The following is a 27,027-nucleotide window of genomic DNA, read 5'->3' as shown; positions in this document are numbered from 1 at the left end:
ACACTGGTTTCCACCGCAAATATGGATTGAAAACAAGGTGTTGTGCTTTGTGCGCAACGCACATTACACGCAACGGCCATACGGTCCTCTGCAAAATAGACTTTGAAATCCCCAGAATAGCATAAGGATACTTTAGGAGGTCGCACATGTGCAGTTCAGGCTGCTTGCTTATAGATATTGCCCCATCTCACATAAGGGCTATTCCTGACATGTTTGTGTTTAGAATAAACACATACAACCTGTTCCTTTCCAGTCATTAATTGAGGAAGGCCATGGCTATTAAATTGGCAGTTGTTCCACTCAGTGGCACATGAGTGCAGTCTTTGTATCCTAGTGCCAGGATGCCATTGTGTTGATAGTAGCGCTTTACAAATGCCGTAACATAAAACAAGAGTCCTTAGCCAGGAGTCCTGGAATCTAAAGGGACACTCCTCTTCTTTCCCTATGCTTTGAGTTTCGAACGCTCTTGTGAAACTGCAGGCGAATAGTCCAGGGACCTTGCTTCAAGCAAGAAAGGCGGGAGGTCTCGCATGGGCCTGTTCCCCTCTGGTGGGGGGAGGCACATTCACCCTAGCCATTCTGTCATAAATACTGGCTCTGAGTGGAGCCTGTAATTGGGCGATGCTGTCCAGCCTATTTCTTCTTGGCTCGCCCGGCTCACCTTAGCTATTTATGGGGCCGGTGAAGAACCGTTGGCAAAGGCGGCCATCGAGACTCATGGTCCTTGGCACAGGCTATCGCGGTAGGTCTCTTGTGAAATGAAGCTTTCAATGGTGCACCTCACCCTTGGAGATTAAACCTGTCCTAGACACCCCTCATTCCAAACCTCATGAACCCATGTCACAGCGGTGGGAACGTCCCCTGTTGAATGCGCACCACCTCAACGGCTTGCTTATCTATGGGAAGTTTCTAACTGTCTGCTGTCAATTATTGCTTGTTTCCCTTGGCAGGTGAAGTTGTTACTATTTATGCAACCTTTTGAAATGGTGTACTTGCTACTTGTACGAAATAGTACAGGGGTTTGTCACATTCCAGTCCTGGACATGACGTACAAGAGAGACAACTGCAGCTCCGGCCACTACCAAAAGAATCAGAACGGTAGCCTTCACGTATGAATGACTACCATGGACCGTGGATCTTGAATCTAGTAGGACCTAATTGCTCATAGTTAAACTCTCTGGTATTTGGGTGCCTATTGTCTTAGTCCTTTGAAGCAAATGCCTGAAGCCCCGGAAGAACTCTCATCCTCCTATAATGTTGCTTGGGCACGTGGTCCAGACTACACTTGGCGGTAGAGATTATCCACAGAGCCGCAAGACCAAATACCAAAACTCTTTGTGGACATGCTGGATTGTGTGGCAGTTCCTGGGGTCCCAGATATAGGCTTTGTTGGTTCTTGGAAGATGGGGGTTGTGCTGGGTCCTTTAGATGAGTAGTGCTGGGACTCTCCAAAAAGTGACACCCTGCGTGAGGTTCAGGGGACCTGGAAATGCTTCTAGCTCACATAGGAATCCCCAAGCCAAGCACAAACTTTCGTAGGGATTTCAGCACCTTGACCTACCAGTGATAGAAATAGAAGAAATAATCTTTTTGGTGGGGCCACCGCTCCGGAAATGGCTTTTTCTAATTCTGCTGTGAGGCAGTACACACCGTGAATGTGATCAATACTGCGTGTTTGCTTCTAGCACAAGGCATGCCCACGTTGGAAACTGAACAAAAATATATATTTCTTGGGCCTGTGGGCATCGTGCTGGAAAGAGAAAAAATACTGTTTCCTATATAAAGTCTTGGCAAACTGAGAATAACAAAACACATATTTGTAGTGCAGATGATGTTTGGCACTAAGTCCTCCCCCACTTCCAATATTTTTACTTCTCTTTCCAGTGCGGGTGCACATAATGAAAGATTATGCTAGCACAGGCGGTTTCAAACATGCAGCCCACCAGAGCTAGAAATACATTCCCAAAAAGCGGTTTGCCAGAACCTTGCCAGGAGCACAGCCGGCGGTTATGGGAGAATTAAGGCGGCAATCCGAGCCACGGACAAAAGTCTGTTTATTTAGTCCATTTCAGCCAGAAATCTATTTAGAAGGAAACATGCTCAGGCCTTTTGTCTGGGCCTCGCGGGGCCCCCAGTCAAGTGGAACATGCTTTAGGGCCCTATACGGGATGGTAGCCTGTCGTCCTCTACCTGCCTTTGCTCAGACTTTGGCCAAAATCACTTTAAAAACGTGGTTATTTGAATTTCACCAAATGTGTTGCAGCAGGCTGGTGAGCATCTCATCAGGCTTTCATCGTTAAAAAGAACATTAATTAAGTTTTAACAAAACTAAAATGTTCTTCTGAATCTTCTACCTATTTTCCTTTAACATCTCTTATTTTCAAAACTTCAGTTAGCCCTTTTCTTGCTGTGGTTGTCCTCCATTTTGAGACTTGCTTTAAACCCCTTAAAGAGGAAATGACATCAGAGGACAGGAAGGGTCATAACCAATATAGCGGCAAAGGATTAAGGTCAGTGTTTGTATTTTCTTTTCTTTTACACCAACCAACACGATTACTTACCTACTAACCCAAGTAGAAATACTTACCTACTAACCCAAGTAGAAGTCCCAGAACATGTAGTGCTCCAATAAGTAGCAGTAATAGCCCTACTAACACCAACAATTGTAATACTACTAATAACAGTACTAGTAGGACTGCTGTCAGTAGCAATAACATTACTGCTACCACCTGCAATTGTAGTATCATTAGTTTCTAGTATTATTACTACCGGTAGTAATAATAGCTACTCCTTTATGTATAGGTAGGGATACTTCTGATGTTAGTAGTACTACTAGTAATGCTGCTAATACTCGTAGTAATGGCATTTGTAGTAATAGTGTTAATACTACTAATGGTATTACTGACATTAGCAATGCTATTATCAGCAGTGGCAGCACTACTACTACCAGTAGTAGCATTATTAGTAGTACCACCACCGGTAGTGACAGCACGAGTAGTACTACTAGTAGTACTACCATTAGTAATAGCAGCAGTGGTAGAATGCCAAGTACTGCTACCAGCAGTAGTAGTATTCTTTTCTCTACTACCTGAAGAAGTACTAGTGCAGCAGTATCTGTACTGCTAAGATCAGAAATAGTGCTACTGCTGTTATTACTACAAGTAGTAGCTGTAATTCCAAGGAAAGCACTTTTACTGTGACTGCTACTGGCAGTAGGCGCTCTGAAGCTACTACAGTGGTGATTTGGTACAGTATAAAAGCATATTAACAAAGCATAACTACTATTACTTAGAAGTATTGCTAATTATAATGTAGTGATAGCCCTGGTAGAACTGCCAGTAGTGTCAATATTGGAAGCAATATTACAGCTACCAGTGTTAATAGTGCTTTCACTATTGATTCTGCTGCTAGTACTACTGGTAATACTGTTGTTTACACTAATGCATGGGTGCACAACATACGGCCCGCGGGCCAGTTGCGGCCCGCCATGCTCTTTTGTCGGGCCCGCGAGGCACAAAGACTTTCCTAATGGAGGGCGGCCCGTGGCCGCCCTCCATTGGGAAAGTCTTTGTTGTCTTCCAGGCCGGACAAAACACTGGCCCTCATTGGCTCAGCACACACACGCACCACGTCGCTCCTACGAGCCACGTAATGCGTGTGTGCTGCACCAATGGAGGGCCAGCACTACGGCTGGCGTGGTCCATAAGGCTTGATGCCGGAAGGCATTTCAGCCTTGGACCACGCCAGCCGTAGTACGATTCCAGCGTTCCAGCTTACCTGCCTTCCAGCCCGTCTCCGGTAAGTGCTCTGTTTGTGTTTGTGTCGGATGTGTATGAATGTTTGGATTTCAATGTTTTTTGTGTGCTGAGTTGGGGGGTGGGGGTTCGGGTCTGTATGGGTGCTTGTTTGAGAGTGTGCTGATTTGGGGGGTGGGAGGTTTGGGTCTTTATGGGTGCATGTTTGTGTGTGCTGAGTTGGGGGGTGGGGGTTCGGGTCTGTATGGGTGCATGTTTGTGTGTGTGCTGAGTTTGGGGGTGGGGGGTTCGGGTCTGTATGGGTGCATGTTTGTGTGTGTGCTGAGTTGGGGGTGGGGGGTTTGGGTCTGTATGGGTGCATGTTTGTGTGTGTGCTGAGTTGGGGGGTGGGGGTTCGGGTCTGTATGGGTGCTTGTTTGAGAGTGTGCTGATTTGGGGGGTGGGAGGTTTGGGTCTTTATGGGTGCATGTTTGTGTGTGCTGAGTTGGGGGGTGGGGGTTCGGGTCTGTATGGGTGCATGTTTGTGTGTGTGCTGAGTTTGGGGGTGGGGGGTTCGGGTCTGTATGGGTGCATGTTTGTGTGTGTGCTGAGTTTGGGGGTGGGGGTTCGGGTCTGTATGGGTGCATGTTTGTGTGTGTGCTGAGTTTGGGGGTGGGGGGTTCGGGTCTGTATGGGTGCATGTTTGTGTGTGTGCTGAGTTGGGGGTGGGGGGTTCGGGTCTGTATGGGTGCATGTTTGTGTGTGTGCTGAGTTGGGCGGTGGGGGTTCGGGTCTGTATGGGTGCATGTTTGTGTGTGTGTGCTGAGTTTTGGGGTGGGGGTTTGGTTGGGGGTGAGGGGGCCATGGGGTGGGGGGTTTGGTTGGGGGTGAGGAGGCCATGGGGCATAGTGTTTGGTTGGGGGTGAGGGACATGGGGCATAGTGTTTGGTTGGGTGTGAGGGGGCCATGGGGCATAGTGTTTGGTTGGGGGTGAGGGGGACATGGGGCATAGTGTTTGGTTGGGGTGAGTGATATGGGGCATAGTGTTTGGTTGGGGTGAGTGACATGGGGCATAGTGTTTGGTTGGGGGTAAAGGGGCCATGGGGCATAGTGTTTGGTTGAGGGTGAGGGGGACATGGGGCATAGTGTTTGGTTGGAGGTGAGGGGGACATGGGGCATAGTGTTTGGTTGGGGGTGAGGGGGACATGGGGCATAGTGTTTGGTTGGGGGTGAGTGACATGGGGCATAGTGTTTGGTTGGGGGTGAGGGGGCCATGGGGCATAGTGTTTGGTTGGGGGTAAAGGGGCCATGGGGCATAGTGTTTGGTTGAGGGTGAGGGGGACATGGGGCATAGTGTTTGGTTGGAGGTGAGGGGGACATGGGGCATAGTGTTTGGTTGGGGGTGAGGGGGACATGGGGCATAGTGTTTGGTTGGGGGTGAGGGGGCCATGGGGCATAGTGTTTGTTTGGGGGTAAGGGGGCCCTGGGGCATAGTGTTGCACTCCAAGAGTGAACCCAATAATAAAGCTAAACCAGGCACAGTTAGGAGATGTTCATCTTTGGCTTTTTGAGGAAACCTGACTCAACGAAGGCCATACTCCTCTTGGGCAACCCAAATAGCAAACTGTAGCAGTCCAAAATAACGGCATGTCCAATCTAGGGTCAATAAAATATATATAAGTTAATTAAACAGGCGAGATACAATAACTAAATAGAAATAAATTATAACAATGGAAAATGTGTAGTACAAAATGTAAGTTTGAAATGCAAATAAAAATCGTTACCCCTCAAAAACATTCTTTTTCCATGTGTTTTGTACAACTTGGGGGTTTAAAAAGCCTCCTGCCACGCCCCGCCTACCGCCCCGCCCACATTTACTTTTCGGCCCACTATAGCCCTCGTGTAAGGTACTTAATCAGTTGTGCACCCCTGCACTAATGGTAGTGATAATAGTCCCAGTAGTAGTAATACTATTGTTACTAAAAGTACTGCTGTTCGCAGTGCTAGTGTTGCTGGCACTCGTACTGCTGGTGGTAGTAGTACTACTAGCATTCGTAGCACTACTGGTGCTTGTGGTAATCCTACTGTCGATGGGGAAGGATTAGTAGGAAAGTAAACGCCAATAGAACCTTATGCGTTGCTCCCTGGACCGCCTGAATGGATCGGCATTAATAGAGGCAACATTATGTTTGTGAACTGTCTCCTTTAACCTGCTGAGCCAGTTGTGCTTACTTAAAGGAATGAATCGGTGAAGTCCCTGCAGCACACGTCTAGCACGCTTGTGATACTGCACTGGAAGTCCACACTGGCAGTGCAACGCCACATCCCCTCAGCGCCTAGCGCCGTGGGGCGGGAGTCGTGCAGCATGGCTGCTGCCGCCATTCCACGTCTGACCTCTCCCGGCCTCCTCGAAGTTCCTCTGCGCTGCATGCAGTCGCCGCTTGCACCTTTCCCTGGTGTAAAATGAGAGCCGTCCGCGGTATCGGCATGAATAATGGACGGAGAGAAGCTCTCCCCTCTGCAGCCATGAAGGGCTCTGCTTACTGTCTATCACCTGAAGCGACGGCTCAGCCCTATTAATCAATGTTTAAACACGCGGCAAAAGGGTCGCTTTTACCCAAGAGTCTATTTAAAGCAAGTCAGTGCTCACGCGACTCAGATTTCCCCTCGACTCAGCACCAGTGTCCACACTGCTTGCACAAAGGTATTTTTTTTTTCTTAAAAGGACAACTGTCAAAAATATTGTCTGCATTGGAGCACTGGCCAGTTGGCGGACATCATGATAACACATTGATAAGTCGCTCACGTGTATGTCACATAGCTCAGCGAGTTACAAACGTGTTGCTAAGATCTTGGTTCATCCTGCGTGTCGCCGGATTGTGTTGCATCCGGGTTGGCTCAGCCTTAAATCCTGTTAGTTAGCAGCCTCTGTCAAAACAATACCTGTGATTTACAGGCCTGCAAAGTGTAAACACGAGGTTAGCAAGTTCAGCATAAAAAAGCGGTATTATCATCATAACAACTCTCTAATACCCGTGTAAAAGTCTGCAAATGAGGTTCTTATTTTAGGCTAGTTGTGACATCAGTACTGCACTGCAGTTATTACACTTCAGCTGTGACGTCACAACACCTGCAACTTGAGCCATCTTAAAGCCGTGACAAGCTTTTCAAATTCCTTTAAAGGCATACAGTGATCCGGAACGGTTTATCAATGTATGTTCATTTGCTGCAATGCTGGATTCTAACACGAATCTGTCCGCAGTTGATTTAACTCCATAAACTGTTTTTCTGCAACACATTAGAAAATACCTATCCTTTTGTATAATCCAGGACGATTCCACATCGATAATCTGATCAACATCTGGAAGACATTATTTCAAAGGGTGGCAGTGTGGGGGCCATGAATTATAAGGAGTACAATACCCCCTATCATACATAGTGCAAGTCACCTGGGAGATCCATGCCCAAAGAAACTCGACCTTTGTCCTTGTTCCTCGATTTGATCGCAGACATCCTTGATGTACAGTAGGGGTTTCTTTAGCCCATATATGAAAGCAGAATCAAGAATTAGCCCATGCGGGCGGGACAAAGACTGATGTGCAAATGGATATTTCCCATCTGTGAAAGGTACAGTGAGCAAAAAGCGTGTTCTGCAAACTCTCCTCTCAGAACAGGTTATCATGCCATGTCCTTTCTGGAGAGGGGCGCTTGCTACCTTTTTTGAAGAATCAAAAATTAGCTGAGGCTAAGCTACTATTTATAATAGCTTTCTTGAAAGGTCTCAAAACCCAAGTATTTGCATTATGTTCGTCCCATTCCCAGGGAGCATATATTTTGAAAGGCAGTACCACATTCCACTGTGCCTAGTTAGCATATCAGTGCCCGGTAAATGTATATTCCCAGTTTTCTGCTACGATCAGCTATTCCCAGTGAAGCATATTACAGCCACGTGTCATTATGCCCAAATATGGCATCAGTGCCATGTACACTTTATCCCAATTAGTTCAGTTAGCCCAGTTCCAACACCAGTGCCAGATTCCAATATGCCCAGTTAAAACAGTAAGGCTGAGTTCCAGTAATCCTACTTCTCAATGTAAAGACAGTCCTCATTCTCTCCCGAAAGCATAGTCATGTCCGATTTTAGTAGGCCCAATTACCAATAAAAGGCCGGATTTCATTTAGGATATTTGTGTTGGTCTGGTGCTGGGATAACATTTGGTGGTTCATTCCCCATTATAGAGAAGCCCCCATTGGGTTGGGTTGAAAAAGCCTCCATTTCAACATGGCTGCACTATTTGCTATGGCCAAACAGCACCTGCAGGCTGTGTATCCTATCTCATATCCACATCCACTCTACCTACAATCGCATGCCATTAGTCCTGCCACCCTAGGTAGCATGTTGTGACCTCTATGCAACACTAACAAGCATTGGCAAAGCCAACAGTGTTGCCATTTGTGTAGGCATTTTTCCAGGCATTGCCATAATTAAAATAAGATTGAAAGAGCTGGAAAAAGTACATTTTATGGCAGTGCCCGGCAAATACCGATCTAAGGCTTATACAAGAGCCCAAACAGATGGCTTTGCCACAGCTTGTTTTTGTTAACAGGGTTTCAGTGAAAGGAATGGATGCAAGGTCACACATATTAATCCTAAATCAAGGGACTGAAGGCAAGCTTGGTAATGCATTTTCATGACATCGGGGGCTGCAGTTAAGCCATTACATGTCTGAAGACTGCTACTAATAACATTAACATCCCCTTAAAAGCACAGAGCTAGTTTAAAGAAATGCTGTGGGAGCGGGTGGGGGGTTGGGTGGAATGGGGTGGGTAGTGAGTGTGAAAGGCCCTAAGAACGGGCATGCCCATCGATGGTCAGTGGTTCGATAAACATTCAAAGAACGCCAACAGGCTGTATGTCCCTTCTCACGTCCCATCTCACTCCTATCTTCACGTTCCCCTCAATACGTCTTGTCTTCTAGGCAGCACTTACGTTGCCACCAAAGATCCCATACTAAGCATGGGCGCAGTGTCTCCCAACAACTGATGGTCTATGCAACAATGTCAGAGAGATAGTAATGGAGATTTCTTTCTTTATTAATGTTTTTGTTTCACAGCTGGATAAAGATAGTTTTGTGTGTTGATTTTATGACAGACAAATGCTCACTCGTCTTGTGCAATTTGTATGGCTATGCAACATTTGCAACATTTGCATATTTCAACTTGATATGTTAATTACTGGTGACAGCATACCCCATTGTGTATGTTAATGAGTCCCCCAACTTTTGTTTTTAGGACTTGACCCCTGCAGGTACATAGGGCCCGATTCATGGAAATTTTCACAGAAATCCTGCAACTCCCGCACCCTGAGAACGTCACTGCACAAGCCTGCTCGCAGAAGTTTATCTGCATGCTCACCGTATTCATGGAATTGTTTGCGCAAAGTAACTGTATAGACAAGTCGCGTCTGAAACACCCTCAACGCGCCGAAGTGCAAATCAAAAACAGCCAGCAACAGCCACCTTTGCGTGCTCCCCGGGTGCAAATACATGCACCCTCAAAACAGTTTGTGGGGGTCCCTGGCAAGCAGGGATGCATCTCGGGGACCCTGTGATGGGTCCACCGTAACTGTCACCGGCACCCCGACAACATGCATACTATCTATCGTATCTTGCTACACTGTGTACAAGAACCCTAAGTTAGATTAGAACCCCCGGCTGTATGCACGCACCCCTAAATCCGACACCCTATTTCACCTGTGTCTGTACACCTGTCTTTAGGTGGCGGATAGTATGAGGGCTTTGCGTGGCCATTTCCCTCGAGAGGTTGCACGGTCGGATCCCTGAATACGTATTGTTCCACGCAATAGTGGGCGTGCGATGGACTGCCTGGGGCCCGTCCCTCAGAATGACCACCTTTTCTGCATGTTCTTCCGCATTTGCTGTGTTCCTCCCCGTTCCCATGCTCTGTGTAGTCTGGGCGGGCACTGAGTCGCTTGCAGGGGCGTGCCGGGCCTCTGCGACATCCATGCAAGTCCAAGTATAATCCTGCGCATTCGATTCCATGAATCAACGAACGGGACTATGCACAGTTTGGCGCGCAAATTCCCTATTTTCCTTGCAAATAATTCCATGAGTCGAGCCCTTACCCTTTCATTGATTGAACATATTCTATATATTACATTCTGTGAAAAGCTGCTGTGACAGTCCAAGTCCAGTGCTCATGAATGTAATCCTCTTGAACTGTTTGTTAGGGCGTGGTTACCCCAGTGCTTCTTTTTAAATTGGGTGCATTTGCCGAATGCATTTTGGTCAATGTATTTTATTTTCTGCCTTATTCATTTAACTGTACATAGGAAAAAAGAAAGGTAGACTGTATTTGAGCAGAAATGGGAAGTTTTGGCTGAAATCGATGAGTCTCTTTTTAAGAGAAACTCCGGAGCCTAGGTTTTTAGAAGGGACAAGGCTGTTTTCACGCAAGTTCACCAAACGCCAGAGGACAGTCGAGGTCCCTGACAGGGCGGCTCCTAAGGTGTGTTTATACACTGCACCACTCTACAAGAGTGGCAAAATGAAACGAGAGCCGAGGCCGGCACATTTAGCATAAAGACGCCGGCCCTTCGGGTTACAGCTAAAGTTTGGTCCCAGCAAATCTGCAGGGGACAGACTTGTGCCCAGGGGTCTTGGCTGAGAAAGAGTAGTGGCTTCTGTCTGAGGCCAAATGCTTAAAGATGTGGCTTGATTTCTCGAAGCGGCGTATTTGACGACTCCGTAGTGTCCAGCTGCATCCTTGGAATTGTCTAACAGTGGTTCCAGACACGACTAAGCTTAACGCCTCATAGAAGGTAGCTTTCCACGTGTGCAGTAGGAGGACAGATGTGTGTGTGTGTGTGCATTGACGGCTTGTAGTGACACGCCATTGCTGGATGCACTTCTCGCCTCGAACCTTGGTTAGGTTTCGACCCACGTGATTGTAGAGACTGCATACAGAGCAGATATTGCCCATCGGGGCCGGTTCACCATCCCCGCAGCAGCCCGCCTGGCCAAGGGTCCAGTAGTTACCAGGGGGCAGATCGGGCTCCGACGTTTTGGGTTATGTTGACTTGACCTGGCTGACCCATAGGGCCGTGTAGGACCGAACAGCACACGGCAATAAACAGTGGCTGCGGCTGCACCGTTAACAAGGGCCCGGCAATGACTTGTGTAAAGTGTTTCATTGTTAGCACCTGCGTTCGCATGCATGCACTTCCGGTGAGGTGTTAGCACTCTCATGTCAAGCGAGTGGTTGGAAGGGGGCCAAGGGGAGCTGGAGACCACTTGTAAAATTGAAGTTGCACTAGAATGTGTGAAGTAGTTAGATGTCCCCACACAAGTAAGTTTGCCCCTCCCCCACAGTCTCTGAAGTTCGCCCCTCTCCTAACATTTGAAGGGTTGACCCCTCCCACACCTCCGATATATTTTCCTAGGTGCACCTCTGCCCCTTACCACAGGCGTCAGCCCACCCTGAACAGCAATATTACCATCAGCGCCCGCAAATTTAGCATGCGGGCGTTAAAGCCATTTTTCAACCGAAAATAAAAAACCTACATTCGACATTAGCAAGGCCACTGCTCTTGACTGTAGTCCCTTTTTAGTGTTGGATTTGCTGATGGCCAAAGGTACGTTTCTTTTTTAATTTTTCTGTTGAAAAAAGACTTCAGCACCCGTATTTCGAAATCACCTGTGCTTTAATTGGCCTGCAGACTGGAGCCGGGATCTCAGGGGGCATGGCCTGGCAGAGGGTCGGCCAAGGCAGCACTTACCTGATCGGAATGCAGCATGTTAAGCCACGCCCCCGTAAAACACCGGGCTCCATTCAGGCCAGTAAGTGTTGGTTTGGCTTTTAAATGCGGTGCTAACCCCCTGCCAGGCATCCCTTTCACCAGAGATGGGGGGACAGGGGGGTGGGGGGATCATCAATCAAAAGGTGAGGCTTTTTCTTGTAATGGCTGAAACTCTTGCACAAGAGCTTCAGGCTTTATAAAAAAAAAGCCTTGCCGTGTAGCAGCTTGGCGGGCTGGGGTGAACAGAGGATTTAAGGGGGTCCTGCTAGGGCCCTGTCTCAGACAGAATTTGCAGAGTATGCCAGGGCTCGGCCCCCGCTAGCCTCAGCGCACTTAAAGCCCTACCTGTGCGGATGTAAGTGCTGACATTGCACGGGGTGATGGCGGACGCAGGATTGGCTGCACAGACATCAGGCTGCTCTGAGCGCAGGACAGCGAATACAGCTCATGCTTGGAGCAGCCACATTGGGTAAGCACCACATATAAAGTGTTAAATGAGATTAAATACCCTGACTTGCCCTCAGAATTTTTTATCTCTGTTAATTGCTCGGAAAAAAGTGCTCACGTTATTTTTGCTCTTTTATTTTATGCTTTTCAAATTTCTTACCACAGAATGAGGGGTCGTAGCCCCTCGCTACCTCTCCCCAGCAATATTTCCTGAAATCACATCTACATTTTGTTGGTAAAATATAAGTGGGAAAAAATGTGCAAAAAAATGGAGCAGTTTTGGTCGAGTAATAGACCTGATACCATCGCAGGGGACCTTCCAATTGAAAGGTTGGCCTAGCAGGTTTTCCCAGCTCCCCCCTGTGCTTCCACCACCCAGCTCCCATTACTCTGCATGGATTCTTTTGTTTGCTTGTTAAATTCTTCACCCCTTTGTCTGCCTCCCTCTCTACTGCTAGATAATGTTACAGTGTTGCATTATGTGTTGTGTGGAGCCGCCATGTTGAAAGCTCTGGGAATGAAGGGCGCGTCAGGCACCAGGCTTTTGACATCTCCTCCTGGATCTGTTTCATTCTCAGAGCGCTGCAGATGTGCGGCAAGCTGAACCTGCCTGGACATTTTTCCACCAACACGTTACGCCCAAGATTTCCTGCGGCTAGGCTGGAGAGAATACCATGCGTTGATGCGGGGGAACCCAAGCCGCACATATTCTACGGTGCGCGGCGGCATTCGCCTGCTATTTCTGATCCAAGGCGGTAATCCTGAGCCAGATTTTTCTGGCACGGTCTGGCCCTTCCACAAAGTATCTGGTGCCTGTGAGGGGATCAGTGGAAACTGGCAAATATTTGGGCCATCTTTGATCCCTGTGGTTGGATCAGTGCTGGGCCAGCCTGGATTCCAGGAACTGGGGGGTTACCTCATTTGGGACCGAGCGACCCGGATGGAATACAGAAGTGAATCAGGATCAATCTCTTGGCCAGATGCAACCCTCAGAGGTAGAGTGGAAAGGACGGCTCTTTCTCAACCCATGTTTGCTATGGAAGCAGAGCTGAGTCTGCAAAGTGCAGTAGCTGGGTAGAGGACTTGGCTGCTTCTCTGCTGCGCCACCACATGCAACAGTGCATTGATCCTCTGCTTTGAAACAGAAAGGGCTGCTATTTCTGGCTCTTTCACCTCTTTTATTCTTTCTGCATATTGTGTTTTTTTTTATATTCTCTGTCAAAACTGGTCTTTTTTTTATGCCTTTGCCTTCTCTGTCTATTGTTCTACTTTGGGCTCTCTAGGTTGCCTTATTTTATCTCTACTCGTTACTCTAGAATACATTTCTGAATCTCTTTATTCATCTTTATCCCTTGCTATGTCTCCACTCTTTCTTTCCACCGTCGGCAGTCTCTCCCACTGCTCTTGCTCTCCGTCTTCCTTTCTTTGTCTCTCGTTCTGGCTCCAGTCTTTATTTCTACCCTCTCCCTCTACTCTTGTTCTCCCTCTTCCTTTCTTTGTCTCTCGTTCTGCCTCCAGTCTTTATTTCTACCCTCTCCCACCACTCTTGTTCTGCCTCTTCCCTTCTTTTTCTCTCTCATACTGCTACACTTCTCTCTATCCATTTCTCTAGATATCGCCCTCTCTATTTCTGTCTCTTCAGAGGCCTGCTCTCTTTTCCTCTCTTATCCGAAAGGTTTGCAGTCTTCATTGGGCCCCCCCCCTCTTTCCCGCTTCCTGGCTTGCTTACTACCATTTTATCACCTTCACGAAAGGCAGGCTCACAGGTAGACTCCTGGCGCTTAGAACACCTAGTAAACTTCGAAGAAAATGCTTAAACTAACACGAGTGCCTGGGATGGAGGCAGAGAGGGAGACCAGATAATTGTAATTTAAGACAGGACAATAAAATAGTTAAATTGATTGCTGCGCAACTAATGCATACAACAGATGAAGTCATCATATATAGGGTTTGAAATTGAGATTCAATGAGCCAGAGCTAAACCCAGCTCCTGGGTGTCAGGCATCACCCAGTAGGCAGTAGCTACTGCAAGGGAACCAGGAGCTACCAGAGATGCTCATTTAACCTTGTCTCCATTTTGTAGGAACCATTGTGATTATAAGTGTATTAGATGTGTTCCAATTCTTTTCTATTAGCATTCTCAAATACTCGAAGTTAATGTCACATTTACATGTTTGGAAGGTTCCGGTTGGCACCAGGAGCCAAAAGAAGCTCCTGGTAGCTGTTGGTTTCAAGCTAAACAGGCTCTACTATGCTAGAAGCAGGAGCTACATAGCTCCAAGCTCCCCTCAATTTTAAACCCTGAATAAAGTGCTTGCCCCAGGATCACAAGGCTGCAGTGCAGGCCACTGGCCCCTGTCCCAGCGTTGTTCGCCTGTCCTGTCTCTCTTGAACCCGTCACTGTCCCTCTCACGTCTCACCCTATCCTATGCGCATGTCTCTTTTCTTGTATTACTTGTGTTTCTCCTCGCTCTCACTCTGGATTTTACAAACGCACGTGCACACAAACCGCATTTCTCAAACACACCCACAAGCTTTTTTTTTCTGTCTTTTGTGTGACTTCACGAACACTTGTTAAAATGTGATGATTCCCTGAGTCGATAATTTGCTTGAGTTCTATCTATGACAATACTGCTCTTGGATGGCTCTGAATGTTAACACTAAACACTTTTGTGTTTTTAAAGTTCTCTGTCGTTGTCGGGTGTTTCCTCCTGGCATAGTGCAAGTGAAGCCGCGCCCCTCCAAACCAGCAAGGTGATGCCAGTTATAGACTTAGCAGCGAGCTTTACTTGCGGGCAGTGTATAGTTTATCATATTGTCCCTCTCCTCACCGATGCAGTGGTAATGGAGTGGTGGATGTCTGCATAGATGCTCAATAGGATGAAGGCCTCACTTGGTGTAAGTGCTTGCCTGAGGAGCCAGTGGTGCAAAGCGCTATAATGCATGCACCCTTCCCTACCACAAGTTGTGTCCTAAACATATCATATGCATCTTCAAAAAAGTGCTTTAAAGAGGCTTTGAGGCGCTGGGAGCAAAAGAGCCGGGAGGTAGAAGTGGGCTTATAGCACCCAGAGTGGTGTCCTTTTTTTCTGCAATGTCCAAAGTTTGTCCATCCTCCAAACCTCATGGTATAATGTGTTCCAGAGAATGACAGTCTGAAGATGAAATATGTCCCAATTGGGGAGATGGGGGCAGAGGGGTAAGCCGTGCCCCCCATCCTCAATGGCCTGGGAAAATGCCTTGTTTTGTCTTATCCATACATGCCAACCCTCCCGATTTCGGCGGGGGACTCCCGATTTTTCAATGAAAAATATTTCTGTTTTTCACTGTCTCCCTAAATTAATTCTAACCTCAACGAATTCCTATGGGAACATTAATTCCTCCCGAGTTATCAGACGATATCTCCCTCCCAGGTACTTAAGAATGTTGGCATGTACGCTTATCTCTCTGGCCCCCCCCCCCCCCCCGTGGGAAGGAGGCGCTGGTGCAAGCACTCAAAGTGTTACTATAGCTGATAATACTAATCATTTGTGATTTTGTAAAGCATTCCACGTGGGATCCCTCCCAACATCTAAGCGCTGTAATAACGTGCTATTATTCGCCCTTGCACTTTTCCCAAAGGAAGGTTAGACGGCGTGATTCACAGAGCGCCTCCCTTCCTCTTGGTAGTGGCATTATACTGGGGGCAAGTAGAAGCCTTCGGGGGCACGCTGTGTTCTGCTGCTTCAGCACGCTCGCTCTGCAGTACAGCATGGCTTGTTTAGCTTGGCCTCGAGAGTTGTGTTGCTCTCCCGCGGGGTGGGACGCGCCTCGCCTACTTGCGAGTTTTGTTTCAGCAAGAAGTTAAATTGCCTTGCAGCTGCACAAGTGCCAGTGAGCAAAGTCAGACCCGCACACCCTCCAAGAAGATGCCCATTCATTAACAAACCTCTACAGCTACCCTGTGCCAATTAAAAAGTGTTAAAGACGCAAACCCATACACCGAGCTTGCTGGCACCAAATTGGGTTACCTTTTTGCATACAGCCAGGCATTGAACCCAAAACATGACAGCATTGTATTATTGCAATTAAAATAAATGTGCGGATTTTCACATTGTCACAACTGGAAGGCTGGAGTTCTTGCTAAATGGTGCTCTTTCCTCTGACAAGGAAGATCTAAGAGTAGAGCAGGCATTTCAGCCAACCAGCATGCACGCCACAGCGCCACCCAGTGAACATGCCTGGCAGTTCACCCCCAGTTCTGAAACACTGAGCTGTGCTTTGTGAGCGCTAACCCAGGCACACTTGCTCCATGTGAGGAAAGCGTCTCTGTCTTATAGGGCAGTGCTATTTTATACACACATGTATCACCTTAAGATCACCCACTCTCTAGCATGCAGACAAACACATGCATCTTTCACCCCTTTCATAAATAATCAGTGGTGTGTAGTTTGACAGCCTTGTGCTTCGAGCATTGGGAGCAGTTGGTTTTAAGAATGTCTGAATAATCCATCCTACCTGAAGTGTGCTCAGCTACTAAGCAAACTTGCCACAGCGCCACCCGGAAGCCATGCCTGGAAGTTCACCTCCAATTCTGAACCACTGAGCAATGCATTCTAGGTATGCAAACTAGCTCAAAAGCAGATGTCTGAGGTCTCGAGAAGATCTGATAGCAGTTGTTTAAATGCATTTTCTATGTCGTAGCTTTCTTGGTGGATTTCGAATGATTTGATAAATTACTCTCTTGTTTTTTTTTCTGTAGGCAACAGCATGGTCCATGGGTGCTGCGCTTGACTGTCCTGCTTTTTGGGTGTGTGCTCACAGGTTGTAATTCAGCAGTCCACGCAGGTTGCGCTCGACTGTTCTGCTTTAGAATCTCCTTTGGGTGAGGCAGTAGGTTGTAATTCTGCGGTCTACAGAAGCTGCGCTTAGCTGTCACGTTTGAGACTGTGCTTTTGTGGGTGGCTAGTGTGTTGTAATTCCGTGATCTATGTACATTTCCTTCAACTGTCCTGTTTTAAACTTTCTTTTGAGGGAGAGATTTTAGGTTTAAGTTCAGCGGTCGACGGAAGCTGCACTCCTGTGTCCTGTTTCAGACTGTCCTTTGGGGTGAGGTAGTAGGTTGTATAGTTTTAGGGGCACCCCCTGTCTGTCAGATAACTATACAATCTACTGTCTTTCCTGAAGTGGCTGTGATATCCGCACCAAGACACCGTGCTTACCCAGACCCAACAAAGCACGAACGGGAGACCATCAAGCACAATGAGCTTTACAGGCAGAAACATGGGAGTCTTTGGAAATCAAATGAGAACTGTGTCTAAAACTCAAGTACTGTACATGGGCAAACCGGTTCAAGACACGACTCACTACCATAACAGTGCCTACAATGCTGTATATTGTGATGACCATTGTAAATAAAAGCTTGTATTATGCTTAAACAAAGATATTCCATATAACTAACTTGTTTCGTAAAAACACACTGTCTAGCCTCCTGTCCCAGCATGTAAATAGGCTCAGAGTCGACGCCTTTATTCCACTAATAGGAAGTGAGGGACGTGTTTTAGAGAAGGGGTCTGCAACCTTTGGCTCTGCACATGTTTTGGACTACAAACTCCAAAGCTCCCTCACCATTGACTATGCGGGCTAGGGCTGAAGGGAATTCTGATCCAAAACAGGCAAAAGTTAGAGACCCATGTTTTAGAGGCATGCTATTAATGCTTGTAAAGACCAGTGTCATGGCTTCGTAGCCTGCCATGGCTTTGCCATGGTCCGAAAAGCCCAGTGCAAGCCGAGAAGACTAGCTCTCGTAGTTATCCCCACAATAAGCAAGTGGGTCATTTTACAGTCTTAGGCTTATCTTTGTGAGATTTCATCATTTACACTATTACACAAGACGAGTTTAACAACTAAAAGGGAAGGAAACACTGTGCCCAGGGCCGCTAATTATAAACTATTATCCCTCAGTTCGATAGATACAAACAAATGAATTGGCCCAAGATAAAAAATTGGGGGTAGCATGCATGATTTTAAGGCATGAAATAATTTCATGTACATTATTTTATATATGGCACACTTCTCCCCAAGTGTTTTTCAGCGCAGACATTAATGACGCAGCATCCCATCTCTATGTTCAGTGGAGTGTTCCGCTATCCCAGAATGCCCCTGCAAAGCATTCTTTTTAGCGTCACGTGGATAATTAGTTGTCTCAGGACCACATTTTCTATGTATAGATTGATATGACTGGTGAGTGCTGCAATACTTGCCAAAGAGCAGTGTTTGTTTCACAGTCTTTTCTAAACCCACAGTGAATTGAGATTTGCACTTCTCAGCTCAATGTAATCATCCTCAGAAGATTAAAATCCACTTCTGAATCAGAGTAAAGGTGTTGTTGTAAGGAGCTTAATTTTAACCTTTTTTTTTATTACTTCAAATCAAACGTGGGTAAATGCTGTTGCTGCTTTTAATAGAAATATCACAAAATAGTCATATTTCGCAGAATGAGCCTACTGCATAATTCCCAACTTGTAATTAATTGCAGTGTTCTGTGGAGAAAGCATTCGTCCTTTTGGGCTTTATATGTATGTCTTAGTTTTGGCATCGCTCCCCTTTATCAAGACCTTGGGTCTATCCGCATGCTTTGCTAAACATTAAAACATGGCAGCCATTTTATAGATCTAAATCTGAATGCCTTTGTGGGACTATTTTGCTAATGACTTGTCATGAAGGAGTAACCAGCTACCTCCAAGAATCTGAACTAAATGTGTCATTGGTCTTGCGTTAGTATCGGAATCTGTCAGTTTGTTGGCCTGATTGGTGACGGTGACCTGCATCTTCCAATGGGATGCCAACAAACTGTTAAGTTTTAGCATTTGCCGTCCGCTTAACTTCAGAAACTGGAGGGATTGTACCTACTTGCTCATCTGACAATAGATCACTTCATTTGATCTTCTATAAGGAATGAAACACTTTGTTCAGAAAGATTTTCCATGCTCAATGAATCCCTTGAGAAATTTTGGTTACCTTAAATTCATGTCACCATTTTTAAGAAATGTAAACTCAAAAATATACCCAACAAGGCAAGTTTTTGGTTAATAATAGGGCAGAGAGCAAAGAAAAGGCATTGGCAAAATGTGCAACCTGATTCGTTTGGAGGCAGCTGCAAATGGTTAACCGGTTCAAGGATTCTCAACAATTTTACCATAATGTGTTCCTCCTGCACACACTGGTCGGTGAATGCGTGCTGCTTCCTCTGTCTTTTCCCCATTTCAGTGCTGTTGCTCCTGCTGTTTCTCATGCTTTGATAACCTGGGATGTGTTCTGTAGTTTGTTTTTAACAGGGTGGGACATGGTTTTCCAGAGCCATTTGTATTGAGGTTAAACCCCCATTCCCAGTAAAGAGCACTCATGTCGTTCCTTGTTTAAATGTCTCTGCAAGAAAGAGTTTATTGTGAAAGGGCGTTATCACAATTAAATGGTAATACGTGGCATTGTTGTACACTGGGGAAGGCAGCTGCTCCGGACTGAATGGCGACTTTGTGCGAGAGCGGTCATATCTTAATTGTAAATAATTGGCGAGCCAATAAAGCACATTCCTCTTTGAAGAAATCGTCTGCATATCGTTCAGGGAATACAGAGAGGAACCAAAATAAAGGCCTTTTTAAAGTGCAAAAATATAAAACTGCACCAGAATGTCTTGACCAAATCAAATCTGAAAAACTCCTTGAAAAGGCATGAATTGGGAATGTTTTGCTCCACAGGCTCATTTGACGGTGTCGGTACATAAAAATATGTATATTTGTATTGGCTGAATGAAATATGATTAAATTGAACATAGGTTAAACCTGTCCATTAGTGGTACCAAGATCCAGTCAGTACTTTACTGGGTAAAACATATGCAGACCTCTTGATTGTCTATGGTCCAAGGCCAGCACTTTTCATTCTTGATGTCATGAGTGGCGCACCCGCCACAAGAGCTGACCGGGAGTTGCCTGGCATTAGGTGCCCCGAGGTGTCACATTATCCTAGTTCTACATGAATAAAATCCTTCTGGCTGTTGTATTGTTTATGGGCCTCCATTGTACCTCTGAATGGCATTATATAGGGCATGTCTGAGTGCATTTTCTTTTCTGTTAAGGGCTCATTGCACCCTACATCATTGAGCAAGTGGGCAGAGTATGTGCTATATTTCCATGACGGGACACGGCCACAGCAGCCTTCTACGTACACCAGCACTTCAATGGCCTCCTTTGGCAGAAGGAGGACTGCAACTGGACCGCACTTCCCCTTCCGGGAGCACTGTACACTGTACAATTTGTACAAACCGACCATGAACTTTCAAAAACTCTGACCCACTTTCAAAAAGTTGTTCTTTGCGACATTAAAGTAGTCGTGAAGAGTGTCGCTACGGCGCTTCGCCCCGCAATCATACACAATAAAGCCAAACAAAGCCTATAGATGTGTGGCCACTGTGGGAACTGGGCCTGAAACGGGGAGCAGTACGCTCACATGATTTAGCTGGCACATGTATGAAGCCATGACTGAGTAATATGCGCATGGCTGGCTCATTGTGCGGAGCTGCCAACAGGTACCTCATTACAGAAAAGCTGCACAGGTTCATTCTCGTATTACCACACGGGCAGAACTGCCCTAGTGCAAAGACATATTCATCCCGTGCATTTTTTCACCCTGATGCAAAATGACATTGAAAGAATGTTTTTTTTCTGCCTGTGTAATAATACTGTGCAATAGTTTCTGAGATGAGCTGAAGGTTGAGGGTTGATGGAGCAAAGATGGTCAGCAAGAGGGCCTGGCGAATGCCTGTAGCCAAATGGCTTTTTAAAAAAGCAGTGTGTACATCTATCCGGATGCATTTGCTTCTGCAGTCCAAGTTCACCAAAGTCTTTGATACGAAAAAGGTGGGTTTGGGGTGGCAGAAATGTTGTTTTTCTCAAGTACACTTTGCATCTTCCGATCTCCGTTAACATTGGTGATTGAACTGCTATTAAACATTGAAATGCAATTAAGATCCTGAATAGGGTCTATTGGACCCCGGGAAAAATTATGGAGGAGAGGTTTAAAGGATGGTCCGGAATGTTGGGCATGTGTTCAGGATAATGGTACGATGGAACATGTGCTGTGGGATTGTGTGAAGGTTCGTGGGTTTTGGAGTGATGTCTGTGAAATTTGTGTAGAAATCCTGGAAGTGACCATTGATTTTAATTTCGAGTCGTTAATTCTGGGGAATGACTCCATCTTGGATGACCTATCACAGTGCCAAAAAAAATGGTTATTTAGAGGGGCTGCAGTGGGTAAGAAAATGATCCTTAGGAATTGGAAATCTGTTGCTACATTAGAAAAAGAAATGTGGCTAAGTGAAATGCGAGATTTGGCAGCTATGGAGGAACATTAATATAGGAGACAAGGCAAAAATGGTTTGTTTGCAAAGATATGGGGGAGATTTTTGGAACTGTATTGAATTAGATTTTGTAGGCAATGAGATGTGAACTGCGGGTTAGGGTGTGTTTCGTTTCTATAGATACTATTGTTTTTGATGTTTCTGTGAATTTGTAAATAATTTTGTAAATATGTTATTGCTTTTTAAAATTGATGTCTTCTTTCTCTAAATTGAAAATAAAGTTTAAAAAAAATATATATATTGAAATGCTGGCATGGTTTGCAAGAGTCACCGGACTGCTGATGGCACGCGGCATAAAGAAACAACATTCTCTGCTTTAGCAAGGTGAGGTAGTAGGTTGTGTGGTTTCAGGGTAGTGATTTTACCCCATTAAGGTGTTAACTATACAACCTACTGCCTTCCTTGTGGAGTAGAATTTCTCCAGCCCCTGGAACCCAAAGAATGAAGGCGACCTACCTCACCCAGCAGCAAAGCAAATCTTAAGTGGGTGGATTGTGCATGTGCTGTGATCATGGCAGCTTTGAAATGGGACAATGAAGATGATGGCGTTGCAAACTTCAGCACCTTCTTGACCTTTGGACCACTCGGATGTATGCAGCTGCAAATCTCAATTCAATAAAGCCTTTCCACACAAATATTTTGAAGCCTCCAGTCCCTTTTTGTTTATCGTGTAAAATATCTGAACACCAGCGGTTTTGTTCCTTCTATATGCCTAACTGAAAATAATATGCTAAGACGGTATGAATTTGACAGTCTTTCAAAAGCAAAGTGTGTGCATTGTACTATTTGTATGGTTCTTGCCAGCCCAATTAAAGGTATTTATTTTCCAACTGGGGGAACATGGTGGCAGAAGCGTGTCCTGAGCAATTGAAGCCACCCCAATGGTATGATATGATAGTTTATAAATAACTTGCTTAATACCCAGCGGTTTCTAAGCGCCGACCCAGGGTTCGAACCTGTGGTGCTCTGTGTCGTCTTGCTTCCAAGGTGAGCACGTTGCCTTTGAGCTATCCTCCCAAGCTCTGAGCCATCCCCTAAAATCTCCCCAAAAGTAGCCTGTTTACATCAGTCGGCGGCGTCAATGCATTATAATGCTTTTTCTGAGAAGAAATAAATGTGTTAACGCCCTGTTGTTGTCACTCTGTCATAACCTGACTACGGCAGAAGACGGGAAAGTCTTCTCCCTACCCCATACTGTGTGGTAGCGATGGAGTGTATCCCTTCACAAAGAGATGTTAAAGATGCGGTGCTGAAGATGTGACGGAATCTACACCCCTCAGCTTTGGTCCAAAATAGGTACCCACACCAGGGCAATGCCTTATGGACCTTTTTCTGCCCGGTTTCCTGTTTTTAAAATATTGAGCAAGGTCAGACACGATGCCTCTTCTTCCTCTCTTTGAACAAGGAGGAAGGGATTAGAAAAGCACCTGGTGGGTAGTGGCAGAAGAAGTCTCCCCCCCCCCCAAAGAGTCCCCTTAGATGTATTGCTTTTACCTATGACTCCTCTAGAGGTGTAGCTTGGCCAAACTAAAATAAATTAGCACCCGGGAAGGGGCTGGAGTATGCCAGGAAAGAACAATTCTTCCCAAAAAAGAAAAGAAGGTCCAAAAAAGCTCCCAAAGAGGCCAAGGTAATTCACCAAAAGTCCCATGGCTATAACATCAGCCTGGAGATTCCGATTGTCCGCCAGATGGCCCGAGAGCCCCGGGCTTAGCACAGGCTGCTTGGGACGGGGAGGAATATGCACAGGCTTAATTGCTGCACAGGTGACTTCCAGCTTTCAATTAAGGTTTTGGATGAAGCAGTCATTTGGTGGTAAATGTAAAGTAGTTCCAAACTCTGAAAAGCTCTCACCTTCCTTATTTATGGAGGGCACCCACTTTGGGTTCTCTTTTTGATTCCGTGCTCTGAGGACACAAGTCTCAACAAAGAGGGGTCCCTGCAGAACCAATGACCCCTGTCTTTGGACCCCAATTCCACCTGAATTCCACGGGTTCCTCCTTCACTTTTTTTTATGAAGTAGGGGTTTCCATTTCAGCTGTTATAGGAATCTCTCTCTAGAGTGTGTTAGTTCCACACCTGCACTGATTGACAATCACGTTGGCCACAATGTGACATCCCCAACCGAGGAGAAGAGAGGCTTGGTTTGCGTCTATTCAAGGTTGGATATTTTGCTTCACATTGCCTGGCGCTGAGCTTTGTTTTATTATGCTTTGAGGTCATAGCCCTTCTCAGCTGAGGAGCTTTCGGGTTTGCTAAGAGTTGCAGCCATACAGAAAACTGATTCAAGTCCAGTATCTTTCTTCCCAGCTCGTCCTCAGGACTGGTGTGATCGCTCTGCATGATCATCGGTGTCGGAAGCCTCCCTTGCCTTCTGTAAGGCAAGTGCCTCGAAGACCCACAGAACAGTGCCTGGCACCTGTAGTACCATGGCCCTCCTAGTCATGATTTCTGAAATGAAAGAGCACGCTCAAAGAAAGAAAATCTGCTCAGCTGTTCACAAACAGCACGCCTTTTAGATGTGTGCTATTTGTCTATACCTTGCACCAAACATACATCACCCTTGACCACAATGCGCAATGCATACAGCAGAGTCCCACGCAAAATTCTATTCAGCTGTTCATACCGCTTGACTCTTTGACACAGCACCTGTCCTTAGGCCCTTGTAATATGGGCTGCTGTTGGAGACCCAGCCATTCTCTACTTACCTTCTAACTAGCCATAAATGGACACATGCATTTTAACACTCGTTGATTACTTTCAGCACAGACTACTTTCTTCCGAAGTGCGCTTATCCTTGAAGCGCTTTGAGCCCATACTAATGGCTGCAGGTCTTATAGAAATGCCTCATAACATAACATTGTGCACACACTGCATAAGAATGAAGGATAGAGGTGTGTGTGGAAAGTGATAAAGGACAAGGGTGGCATCATCCCGATTGAATAAATGGAGGATGGGACATTTTGTACTATGATACCAGGACACCTGGGAAGATGGGAGAGGAGCAATCTGGAAGAAGGGTAATGTGGCATGGGTGGGTTCCAGTGGAAAATTCCTGGAAAAGAAGCACAAATGACCAGAAAAAAACAAAACAAATGGACTGTGTATAATATCAGGGATCCTTCTTGAAGCTTGGCAATGTGGCGGACAGACAAAACACACAACACAAAAGTATGAGTGGCTTGAACGATAAAGTGTCCACGTACACAGTCTACTAAGGATACCCATCTCCCACAGGATGTGAGGGATTTCCCCAGTTCACAGGGACTGACACCTTGTAGGCTTCTCACCACCCTTTTTCTGATTAGGAGGGGAATGTGGAGAAACGCTTATAGGGTCTCGAGGTTTATCTGCAACTAGAAAGGGTATTCCTACCGCGTAAATAACTATGGAAAACTTGTCAAGATATTAAAGGCCATGGGTCCCTTTCTAATAGGGCTTTTGATTTCCCTCTCAATCTACATTCGGCCCTTCCCTGAGTTCTGCTATTTTACTAGCAACTCCCTGCCCCTCCCCAAATCTCGCATTGTCATCCCCAAACACCCACACATGTCCGCCCCAAGCCTCTATCCCACTTACCTGCTAGGGGTCCAGGAAGCGCTGCTCCTTCCTGTCGTGGTCACCATAGAAATAGAAAAGGGACTTGATCGGCCTACTTAGGCTTGGGCTGGTGGGCCCTTACTGGCCCTGTATGCCCCCTAAGCAGGGATGATTGCTACATCCATGGTGAAGGGGAAGGTGCTTTATATGGCTTTCATGCCCCAGCTGGGGGGGCGGACACCGGGTTTAATGGCCCGCCAACCTAGCTTTGTAGGCCTGAGCGACACGAGTGCCTCAGCTCGGACTGCGAGAGAAACACTGGTCTTTTCAACACTTATGTCTTTACAACTGTATGTGGGTGACACGTATGTGGGATTAGTACACCCTGCCACTGCCTAGTCTCATAACAGATCTAATCATTGGGCTTCCAAAGATGAATCACTGCTCTGGGGTGGAGGAAGAGGAGTCGTCGTGGGTGCTGCGCCCTCTTCATCATGCTGATTATGCATTCATTCTTTCGCAGGTGGTTCCTTTATCTCTTCCCCATACATTTTCCATAGTTCCAGAATGGCTAGTTGATTCTGCAACCGTTTTCCTTTAAACGTGGTATGTAAATATGTACACATGTTTTGCAGAACTGCTTTCGAGTGAGTGCCCTCCTGTGGTCAGGGCATAAATATTCTGCCTGCATTGTCCCACACCCACTGAGTGTGGTACTTAAGGATTTTTTCCTTGTCCTAGGGTAGCGCTTTACACAGATTGGAGTGTCTGCCATGATAGCACATCACAATTGAACTTACAAATATCAAATTCTATCTAAATTCTCACTCACTCTTACCTCCCTTTCACACCCTTCCACTACAATACTTCTCTTACTCAAAACCACTCCTTCTGCATGACCCAATGTTTCTGAGCGGCACCACAAACGCCACTCATGCTCCAAAAGCCCCACCTTGCTGTTCCCTCCAAACCTTCTGAGTGACACCACAACCGTCACTCACACTCCAAGCAGCTCCACGTCGCTGCTCCCACACTGGACCGCATTCCTCAGTCCACAACACAACTTCAGGTACTCCACAATATACACAAAAAGTTCACTTTTCACAAAACATAAGCTGCCTTACAACACGAGGCTGGCACCAGCAACTATTACACAAATAAATACACTACACCCGTCTTCTCAACTCCTGGTGAGGCAATCCTTCTCTTATTATTACCACGTAACAAGGTGTACCGTGTGATCGTGCCCAACCCTTGTCAGAAGATATTGCTTTATCTCATCTCAAATGCCCAATATACAAACCAATCCCCTCCCGTGTTTTGCCGAGCCTATGTCATACTTACATCTGTGGATCCGCTAAGGGTCTTTGGTATCCAGTCTCCCTTAACTGCTAATTGCTGTTTACCCTACGGGGTGTCATGCTGGGACCAGACAGGATCTTTCAACATTTACCTTGAGGGACTTGGCCTCAAACATCAATGATGTCTCAGTATTGAAGTATTGGGCTGGTAGGGGTAGGAGAGCTCAATGTGCTATGTAGACACCTACGTCTTCTGATCTTATGAGAATGAGGTGTGGAAAATATTCAGCATTGAAAGTGTTATTCTCGTCTTTGAATAAGTTTCTCCTACTTCTCCAAAGTAGTTAGCTTGTTTGCACTGACCCAATGACAAAATACTTATTGAGCAGCAAATAAGTTAGCCAGTCCATCCATGTGGGGATATGACTGGCTGGAACCAAACGCTTGGGTCATGCATATCCTAAAGATCATTTAACTAACAATGATGAGCAGCACTTACAAGCTATCGGATATTAATGCTTGTTGCACCTGAAACACGCGTTTGGTCTGCTCTACATAGACAAATGTTACCGGTGGCCTGCATTGTCAGTTCATTTGCACATCGTAACATTCACTGAATCAAAAGCCATAGAATGTGCTAATGTACTCTACAGGCTTGATTTAAAAAAAAGCAAAACATTCAGTAGTCCTATTATTATACATCTGAAAAGTGTACATTCAAGGGGATTGGGTCCTCCGACGTATTCCATATCTTTGACAGTAATCACCACAGCTGTGCTGCTTCGGAAAATT

General features: G+C 46.1%; 1 long non-coding RNA gene across 1 annotated transcript in view; it reads left to right on the top strand.

Annotated features, from left to right (window-relative positions):
• LOC138513380 (uncharacterized) overlaps window positions 1-22,031 on the top strand; it is a 228,161-nt gene extending 206,130 nt beyond the window's left edge. Inside the window, exon 7 of the long non-coding RNA XR_011281750.1 lies at window positions 12,579-22,031. This is a non-coding gene — a long non-coding RNA (uncharacterized lncRNA). The remainder of the gene's footprint in view (window positions 1-12,578) is intronic.
• The last annotated feature ends 4,996 nt before the right edge of the window (window positions 22,032-27,027 follow it).

Source organism: Ambystoma mexicanum, chromosome 12 (assembly GCF_040938575.1).
Source record: "Ambystoma mexicanum isolate Mex_15411 chromosome 12, UKY_AmexF1_1, whole genome shotgun sequence".
In the NCBI taxonomy this organism is placed as follows: Eukaryota; Metazoa; Chordata; class Amphibia; order Caudata; family Ambystomatidae; genus Ambystoma; species Ambystoma mexicanum.
The sequence above is the reverse complement of the archived record's forward strand: the minus strand, read 5'-3'. Positions and strand labels throughout refer to the sequence as shown.